This window comes from Oncorhynchus gorbuscha, linkage group LG14 (assembly GCF_021184085.1).
Source record: "Oncorhynchus gorbuscha isolate QuinsamMale2020 ecotype Even-year linkage group LG14, OgorEven_v1.0, whole genome shotgun sequence".
NCBI classification, from domain to species: Eukaryota; Metazoa; Chordata; class Actinopteri; order Salmoniformes; family Salmonidae; genus Oncorhynchus; species Oncorhynchus gorbuscha.
In genome coordinates, this window is record NC_060186.1 from 78,725,530 (window position 1) to 78,733,670 (window position 8,141).

General features: G+C 37.7%; 1 protein-coding gene across 1 annotated transcript in view; it reads right to left on the minus strand.

The window, feature by feature from the left end:
• Positions 1 to 7,371: 7,371 nt before the first annotated feature.
• Positions 7,372 to 8,141, minus strand: part of LOC123995458 (steroid hormone receptor ERR2-like) — a 110,950-nt gene continuing 110,180 nt past the window's right edge. Inside the window, exon 7 of the mRNA XM_046299088.1 lies at positions 7,372 to 8,141. This exon is cut by the window's right edge and continues 379 nt beyond it. The gene's annotated coding sequence lies outside the window, so the exon portion shown is untranslated.

Below are 8,141 nucleotides of genomic sequence, written 5' to 3' on the forward strand. Positions count from 1 at the left end.
TTATTGTTGACTAGAGGTCTGAGTCCATACAGTATGTTATTATTGTTGACTAGAGGTCTGAGTCCATACAGTTATTATTGTTGACTAGAGGTCTGAGTCCATACAGTATGTTATTGACTAGAGGTCTGAGTCCATACAGTATGTTATTGACTAGAGGTCTGAGTCCATACAGTATGTTATTGACTAGAGGTCTGAGTCCATACAGTATGTTATTATTGTTGACTAGAGGTCTGAGTCCATACAGTATGTTATTATTGACTAGAGGTCTGAGTCCATACAGTATGTTATTATTGTTGACTAGAGGTCTGAGTCCATACAGTATGTTATTGACTAGAGGTCTGAGTCCATACAGTATGTTATTATTGTTGACTAGAGGTCTGAGTCCATACAGTATGTTATTATTATTGACTAGAGGTCTGAGTCCATACAGTATGTTATTATTGTTGACTAGAGGTCTGAGTCCATACAGTATGTTATTATTGTTGACTAGAGGTCTGAGTCCATACAGTATGTTATTATTGTTGACTAGAGGTCTGAGTCCATACAGTATGTTATTATTGTTGACTAGAGGTCTGAGTCCATACAGTATGTTATTATTGTTGACTAGAGGTCTGAGTCCATACAGTATGTTATTATTGTTGACTAGAGGTCTGAGTCCATACAGTATGTTATTATTTTTGACTAGAGGTCTGAGTCCATACAGTATGTTATTGACTAGAGGTCTGAGTCCATACAGTATGTTGTTGACTAGAGGTCTGAGTCCATACAGTATGTTATTATTGTTGACTAGAGGTCTGAGTCCATACAGTATGTTATTGACTAGAGGTCTGAGTCCATACAGTATGTTATTGACTAGAGGTCTGAGTCCATACAGTATGTTATTATTGACTAGAGGTCTGAGTCCATACAGTATGTTATTGACTAGAGGTCTGAGTCTATACAGTATGTTATTATTGTTGACTAGAGGTCTGAGTCCATACAGTATGTTATTATTGTTGACTAGAGGTCTGAGTCCATACAGTATGCTATTATTGACTAGAGGTCTGAGTCCATACAGTATGTTGTTGACTAGAGGTCTGAGTCCATACAGTATGCTATTATTGTTGACTAGAGGTCTGAATCCATACAGTATGTTATTATTGACTAGAGGTCTGAGTCCATACAGTATGTTATTATTGACTAGAGGTCTGAGTCCATACAGTATGTTATTGTTGACTAGAGGTCTGAGTCCATACAGTATGTTATTATTGTTGACTAGAGGTCTGAGTCCATACAGTGTTATTATTGTTGACTAGAGGTCTGAGTCCATACAGTATGTTATTGACTAGAGGTCTGAATCCATACAGTATGTTATTGACTAGAGGTCTGAGTCCATACAGTATGTTATTATTGTTGACTAGAGATCTGAGTCCATACAGTATGTTATTATTGACTAGAGGTCTGAGTCCATACAGTATGTTATTATTGTTGACTAGAGGTCTGAGTCCATACAGTATGTTATTATTGACTAGAGGTCTGAGTCCATACAGTATGCTATTATTGACTAGAGGTCTGAGTCCATACAGTATGTTATTATTGTTGACTAGAGGTCTGAGTCCATACAGTATGTTATTGACTAGAGTTCTGAGTCCATACAGTATGTTATTGACTAGAGGTCTGAGTCCATACAGTATGTTATTATTGTTGACTAGAGGTCTGTGTCCATACAGTATGTTATTATTGTTGACTAGAGGTCTGAGTCCATACAGTATGTTATTATTGTTGACTAGAGGTCTGAGTCCATACAGTATGTTATTATTGTTGACTAGAGGTCTGAGTCCATACAGTATGTTATTATTGTTGACTAGAGGTCTGAGTCCATACAGTATGTTATTATTGTTGACTAGAGGTCTGAGTCCATACAGTATGTTATTATTGTTGACTAGAGGTCTGAGTCCATACAGTATGTTATTGACTAGAGGTCTGAGTCTATACAGTATGTTATTATTGTTGACTAGAGGTCTGAGTCCATACAGTATGTTATTATTGTTGACTAGAGGTCTGAGTCCATACAGTATGCTATTATTGACTAGAGGTCTGAGTCTATACAGTACGTTGTTGACTAGAGGTCTGAGTCCATACAGTATGCTATTATTGTTGACTAGAGGTCTGAGTCCATACAGTATGTTATTATTGACTAGAGGTCTGAGTCCATACAGTATGTTATTATTGACTAGAGGTCTGAGTCCATACAGTATGTTATTGTTGACTAGAGGTCTGAGTCCATACAGTATGTTATTATTGTTGACTAGAGGTCTGAGTCCATACAGTGTTATTATTGTTGACTAGAGGTCTGAGTCCATACAGTATGTTATTGACTAGAGGTCTGAATCCATACAGTATGTTATTGACTAGAGGTCTGAGTCCATACAGTATGTTATTGACTAGAGGTCTGAGTCCATACAGTATGTTATTATTGTTGACTAGAGGTCTGAGTCCATACAGTATGTTATTGACTAGAGTTCTGAGTCCATACAGTATGTTATTGACTAGAGGTCTGAGTCCATACAGTATGTTATTATTGTTGACTAGAGGTCTGAGTCCATACAGTATGTTATTATTGACTAGAGGTCTGAGTCCATACAGTATGTTATTATTGTTGACTAGAGGTCTGAGTCCATACAGTATGTTATTGACTAGAGGTCTGATCTGAGTCCATACAGTATGTTATTATTGTTGACTAGAGGTCTGAGTCCATGCAGTATGTTATTGACTAGAGGTCTGAGTCCATACAGTATGTTATTATTGTTGACTAGAGGTCTGAGTCCATACAGTATGTTATTATTGTTGACTAGAGGTCTGAGTCCATACAGTATGTTATTATTGTTGACTAGAGGTCTGAGTCCATACAGTATGTTATTATTGTTGACTAGAGGTCTGAGTCCATACAGTATGTTATTATTGTTGACTAGAGGTCTGAGTCCATACAGTATGTTATTATTTTTGACTAGAGGTCTGAGACCATACAGTATGTTATTGACTAGAGGTCTGAGTCCATACAGTATGTTGTTGACTAGAGGTCTGAGTCCATACAGTATGTCCATACAGTATGTTATTATTGTTGACTAGAGGTCTGAGTCCATACAGTATGTTATTATTGTTGACTAGAGGTCTGAGTCCATACAGTATGTTATTATTGTTGACTAGAGGTCTGAGTCCATACAGTATGTTATTATTGTTGACTAGAGGTCTGAGTCCATACAGTATGTTATTGACTAGAGGTCTGAGTCTATACAGTATGTTATTATTGTTGACTAGAGGTCTGAGTCCATACAGTATGTTATTATTGTTGACTAGAGGTCTGAGTCCATACAGTATGCTATTATTGCCTAGAGGTCTGAGTCCATACAGTATGTTGTTGACTAGAGGTCTGAGTCCATACAGTATGCTATTATTGTTGACTAGAGGTCTGAGTCCATACAGTATGTTATTATTGACTAGAGGTCTGAGTCCATACAGTATGTTATTATTGACTAGAGGTCTGAGTCCATACAGTATGTTATTGTTGACTAGAGGTCTGAGTCCATACAGTATGTTATTATTGTTGACTAGAGGTCTGAGTCCATACAGTGTTATTATTGTTGACTAGAGGTCTGAGTCCATACAGTATGTTATTGACTAGAGGTCTGAATCCATACAGTATGTTATTGACTAGAGGTCTGAGTCCATACAGTATGTTATTGACTAGAGGTCTGAGTCCATACAGTATGTTATTATTGTTGACTAGAGGTCTGAGTCCATACAGTATGTTATTATTGACTAGAGGTCTGAGTCCATACAGTATGTTATTATTGTTGACTAGAGGTCTGAGTCCATACAGTATGTTATTGACTAGAGGTCTGAGTCCATACAGTATGTTGTTGACTAGAGGTCTGAGTCCATACAGTATGTTATTATTGTTGACTAGAGGTCTGAGTCCATGCAGTATGTTATTGACTAGAGGTCTGAGTCCATACAGTATGTTATTATTGTTGACTAGAGGTCTGAGTCCATACAGTATGTTATTATTATTGACTAGAGGTCTGAGTCCATACAGTATGTTATTATTGTTGACTAGAGGTCTGAGTCCATACAGTATGTTATTATTGTTGACTAGAGGTCTGAGTCCATACAGTATGTTATTATTGTTGACTAGAGGTCTGAGTCCATACAGTATGTTATTATTGTTGACTAGAGGTCTGAGTCCATACAGTATGTTATTGACTAGAGGTCTGAGTCCATACAGTATGTTGTTGACTAGAGGTCTGAGTCCATACAGTATGTTATTATTGTTGACTAGAGGTCTGAGTCCATACAGTATGTTATTGTTGACTAGAGGTCTGAGTCCATACAGTATGTTATTATTGTTGACTAGAGGTCTGAGTCCATACAGTATGTTATTATTGTTGACTAGAGGTCTGAGTCCATACAGTATGTTATTGACTAGAGGTCTGAGTCCATACGGTATGTTATTATTGTTGACTAGAGGTCTGAGTCCATACAGTATGTTATTATTGTTGCCTAGAGGTCTGAGTCCATACAGTATGTTATTGACTAGAGGTCTGAGTCCATACAGTATGTTATTGACTAGAGGTCTGAGTCCATACAGTATGCTATTATTGACTAGAGGTCTGAGTCCATACAGTATGTTATTGACTAGAGGTCTGAGTCTATACAGTATGTTATTATTGTTGACTAGAGGTCTGAGTCCATACAGTATGTTATTATTGTTGACTAGAGGTCTGAGTCCATACAGTATGTTATTATTGACTAGAGTTCTGAGTCCATACAGTATGTTATTATTGTTGACTAGAGGTCTGAGTCCATACAGTATGCTATTATTGACTAGAGGTCTGAGTCCATACAGTATGTTATTATTGTTGACTAGAGGTCTGAGTCCATGCAGTATGTTATTGACTAGAGGTCTGAGTCCATACAGTATGTTATTATTGTTGACTAGAGGTCTGAGTCCATACAGTATGTTATTATTATTGACTAGAGGTCTGAGTCCATACAGTATGTTATTGACTAGAGGTCTGAGTCCATACAGTATGTTATTGTTGACTAGAGGTCTGAGTCCATACAGTATGTTATTATTGTTGACTAGAGGTCTGAGTCCATACAGTGTTATTATTGTTGACTAGAGGTCTGAGTCCATACAGTATGTTATTGACTAGAGGTCTGAATCCATACAGTATGTTGTTGACTAGAGGTCTGAGTCCATACAGTATGCTATTATTGTTGACTAGAGGTCTGAGTCCATACAGTATGTTATTATTGGCTAGAGGTCTGAGTCCATACAGTATGTTATTATTGTTGACTAGAGGTCTGAGTGCATACAGTATGCTATTATTGACTAGAGGTCTGAGTCCATACAGTATGTTATTATTGTTGACTAGAGGTCTGAGTCCATACAGTATGTTATTGACTAGAGTTCTGAGTCCATACAGTATGTTATTGACTAGAGGTCTGAGTCCATACAGTATGTTATTATTGTTGACTAGAGGTCTGAGTCCATACAGTATGTTATTATTGTTGACTAGAGGTCTGAGTCCATACAGTATGTTATTATTGTTGACTAGAGGTCTGAGTCCATACAGTATGTTATTATTGTTGACTAGAGGTCTGAGTCCATACAGTATGTTATTATTGTTGACTAGAGGTCTGAGTCCATACAGTATGTTATTATTGTTGACTAGAGGTCTGAGTCCATACAGTATGTTATTGACTAGAGGTCTGAGTCCATACAGTATGTTGTTGACTAGAGGTCTGAGTCCATACAGTATGTTATTATTGTTGACTAGAGGTCTGAGTCCATGCAGTATGTTATTGACTAGAGGTCTGAGTCTATACAGTATGTTATTATTGTTGACTAGAGGTCTGAGTCCATACAGTATGCTATTACTGTTGACTAGAGGTCTGAGTCCATACAGTATGTTATTATTGACTAGAGGTCTGAGTCCATACAGTATGTTATTATTGTTGACTAGAGGTCTGAGTCCATACAGTATGCTATTATTGACTAGAGGTCTGAGTCCATACAGTATGTTATTATTGTTGACTAGAGGTCTGAGTCCATACAGTATGCTATTATTGACTAGAGGTCTGAGTCCATACAGTATGTTATTATTGTTGACTAGAGGTCTGAGTCCATACAGCGTACTAGGTTATTCTTTGCAGTATTATAAGTGTTAACTGAAATGTACACACACACACACACACACACACACACACACACACACACACACACACACACACACACACACACACACACACACACACACACACACACACACACACACACACACACACACACACACACACACACACACACACCACAGGAGGTTGGTGGCAGGAGGGGCTCGTGCTAACTGCTGGAGCGGAATGGTATCAAAATGGTTTCCGTGGTTTCCATGGTTTCCATGGTTTCCATGTGATTGATGCCATTCCATTCGCTTTGTTCCAGCCATTATTATGAGCTCGTCCTCCCCCCAGCAGCTTCCACTGATTCACTTCACACACACATTTTGCTTAGGTGTCTTTAGTATCTAAAAGCAGTAGTGATGAGCAGATACGACCAGTGAGAATGAACTAATGTACTACATTCATTAGTGCCACATTATTACCAAGGACCCAGAGACTCAGTGCAACATATTTAACTACTGTACAGATGTAGGATCTTAATTTGAGCCAGTTTGCCACCACAGGGAACTAATCCTGCGGCAACAGGAAATGTTAATTATTATGTGGATCATAATTAAATGGACATTTTTGTAGTGGTTGATACATTTTTTGTAAGGAAAAAAGTGGAAATTAAAAATGCCAGAAGCCGTTTTAAACCTCAATTACTCAAGTTTTTAATTTTCTGCATTGCAAGAAAGTTATCCTGAGACAGGGTGATCAAATTAAGATCCTGCATCTGTATGCTCACCAGTTCACTGCACCTTTAGATTTAAAAAGGGTTAAAAAAAAATATTATTCGGCTGCCTCCATAAGAAAACCCCTTTGGGTTCCAAGTAGAACTCCTTTGGGTTCCAAGTAGAATCCCTTTGGGTTCCAAGTAGAACCCTTTTTGATTCCAAGTAGAACCCCCTTGGGTTCCAAGTAGAACCCCTTTGGGTTCCAAGTAGAACCATTTTTGGTTCCAAGTAGAACCCTTTTTAAGGTTCCAGGTACAGACCTTTTGGGTTCCAGGTAGAGCTCTACCTTGAACCAAAAAATGTTTTTTGAAAGAGTTCTCCTACTGGTACAGCGAAAGAACCCTTTTAGATTATAGAGAGAAATATATATATATATATATATATATATATATATATATATATATTTATTTAGAAGAGTGCACTCCATCCCTCTCTAAGCACCAGACTTGGATGGAACAGTGTTGTTGATGAAACTAGGAGGAGGTAAATGTGTTACGAGCAGACCTGGGTTCAAATAGTATTTGGAATGAGTTTGCTTGACCAACTGAATTAAATGGTATAGTCCCAAAAGGGCAAATCTCACCGATATGGCACTCCAGGCAGACTCAATCAAATCTCACCGATATGGCACTCCAGGCAGACTCAATCAAACGTTCAACATATTTTGAAAGATTTCAATTGAATTTGAACCCAGATCTGGTTAGGAAGACTTCAGAAGCTTTTATCTTCATAGGTGTAGGGATCTGTTTCTTTGAGGTTGATTGAAGAACATAATATGAAATCATCCCCAAACCCCTTTAACACTGCAATTTGACACAATAACCGTAAATACATATATACCAGACTGTAATGCTGTACATCTGAGATTCTAAAACAAAAGAGAAAGATAACTGAGCGCCTCTAACCATTCAGATTCATCACAACATATTACTAATAGTCATACTTCAGCTTCAAGGTGAAAAAAAGCAACAACAAAACAAACCTCTTTACAACTGAGATTCTAAAACAAAAGAAAAAGACTCCCAGTAGCTACCGGTGATCTAGAGCGAAGGGTCTCTGATTATAACAAGACCCACAGTTCTGTACACAGCATCTTCACATACATGACTATATCCTACATCAGAGCGTTTTATATTCACCCCTAAAATCTGTTGGTCTCTTTTCCTGCTCTATTCCTCTTTCCTTTAGTTCTAGACGTGGGTT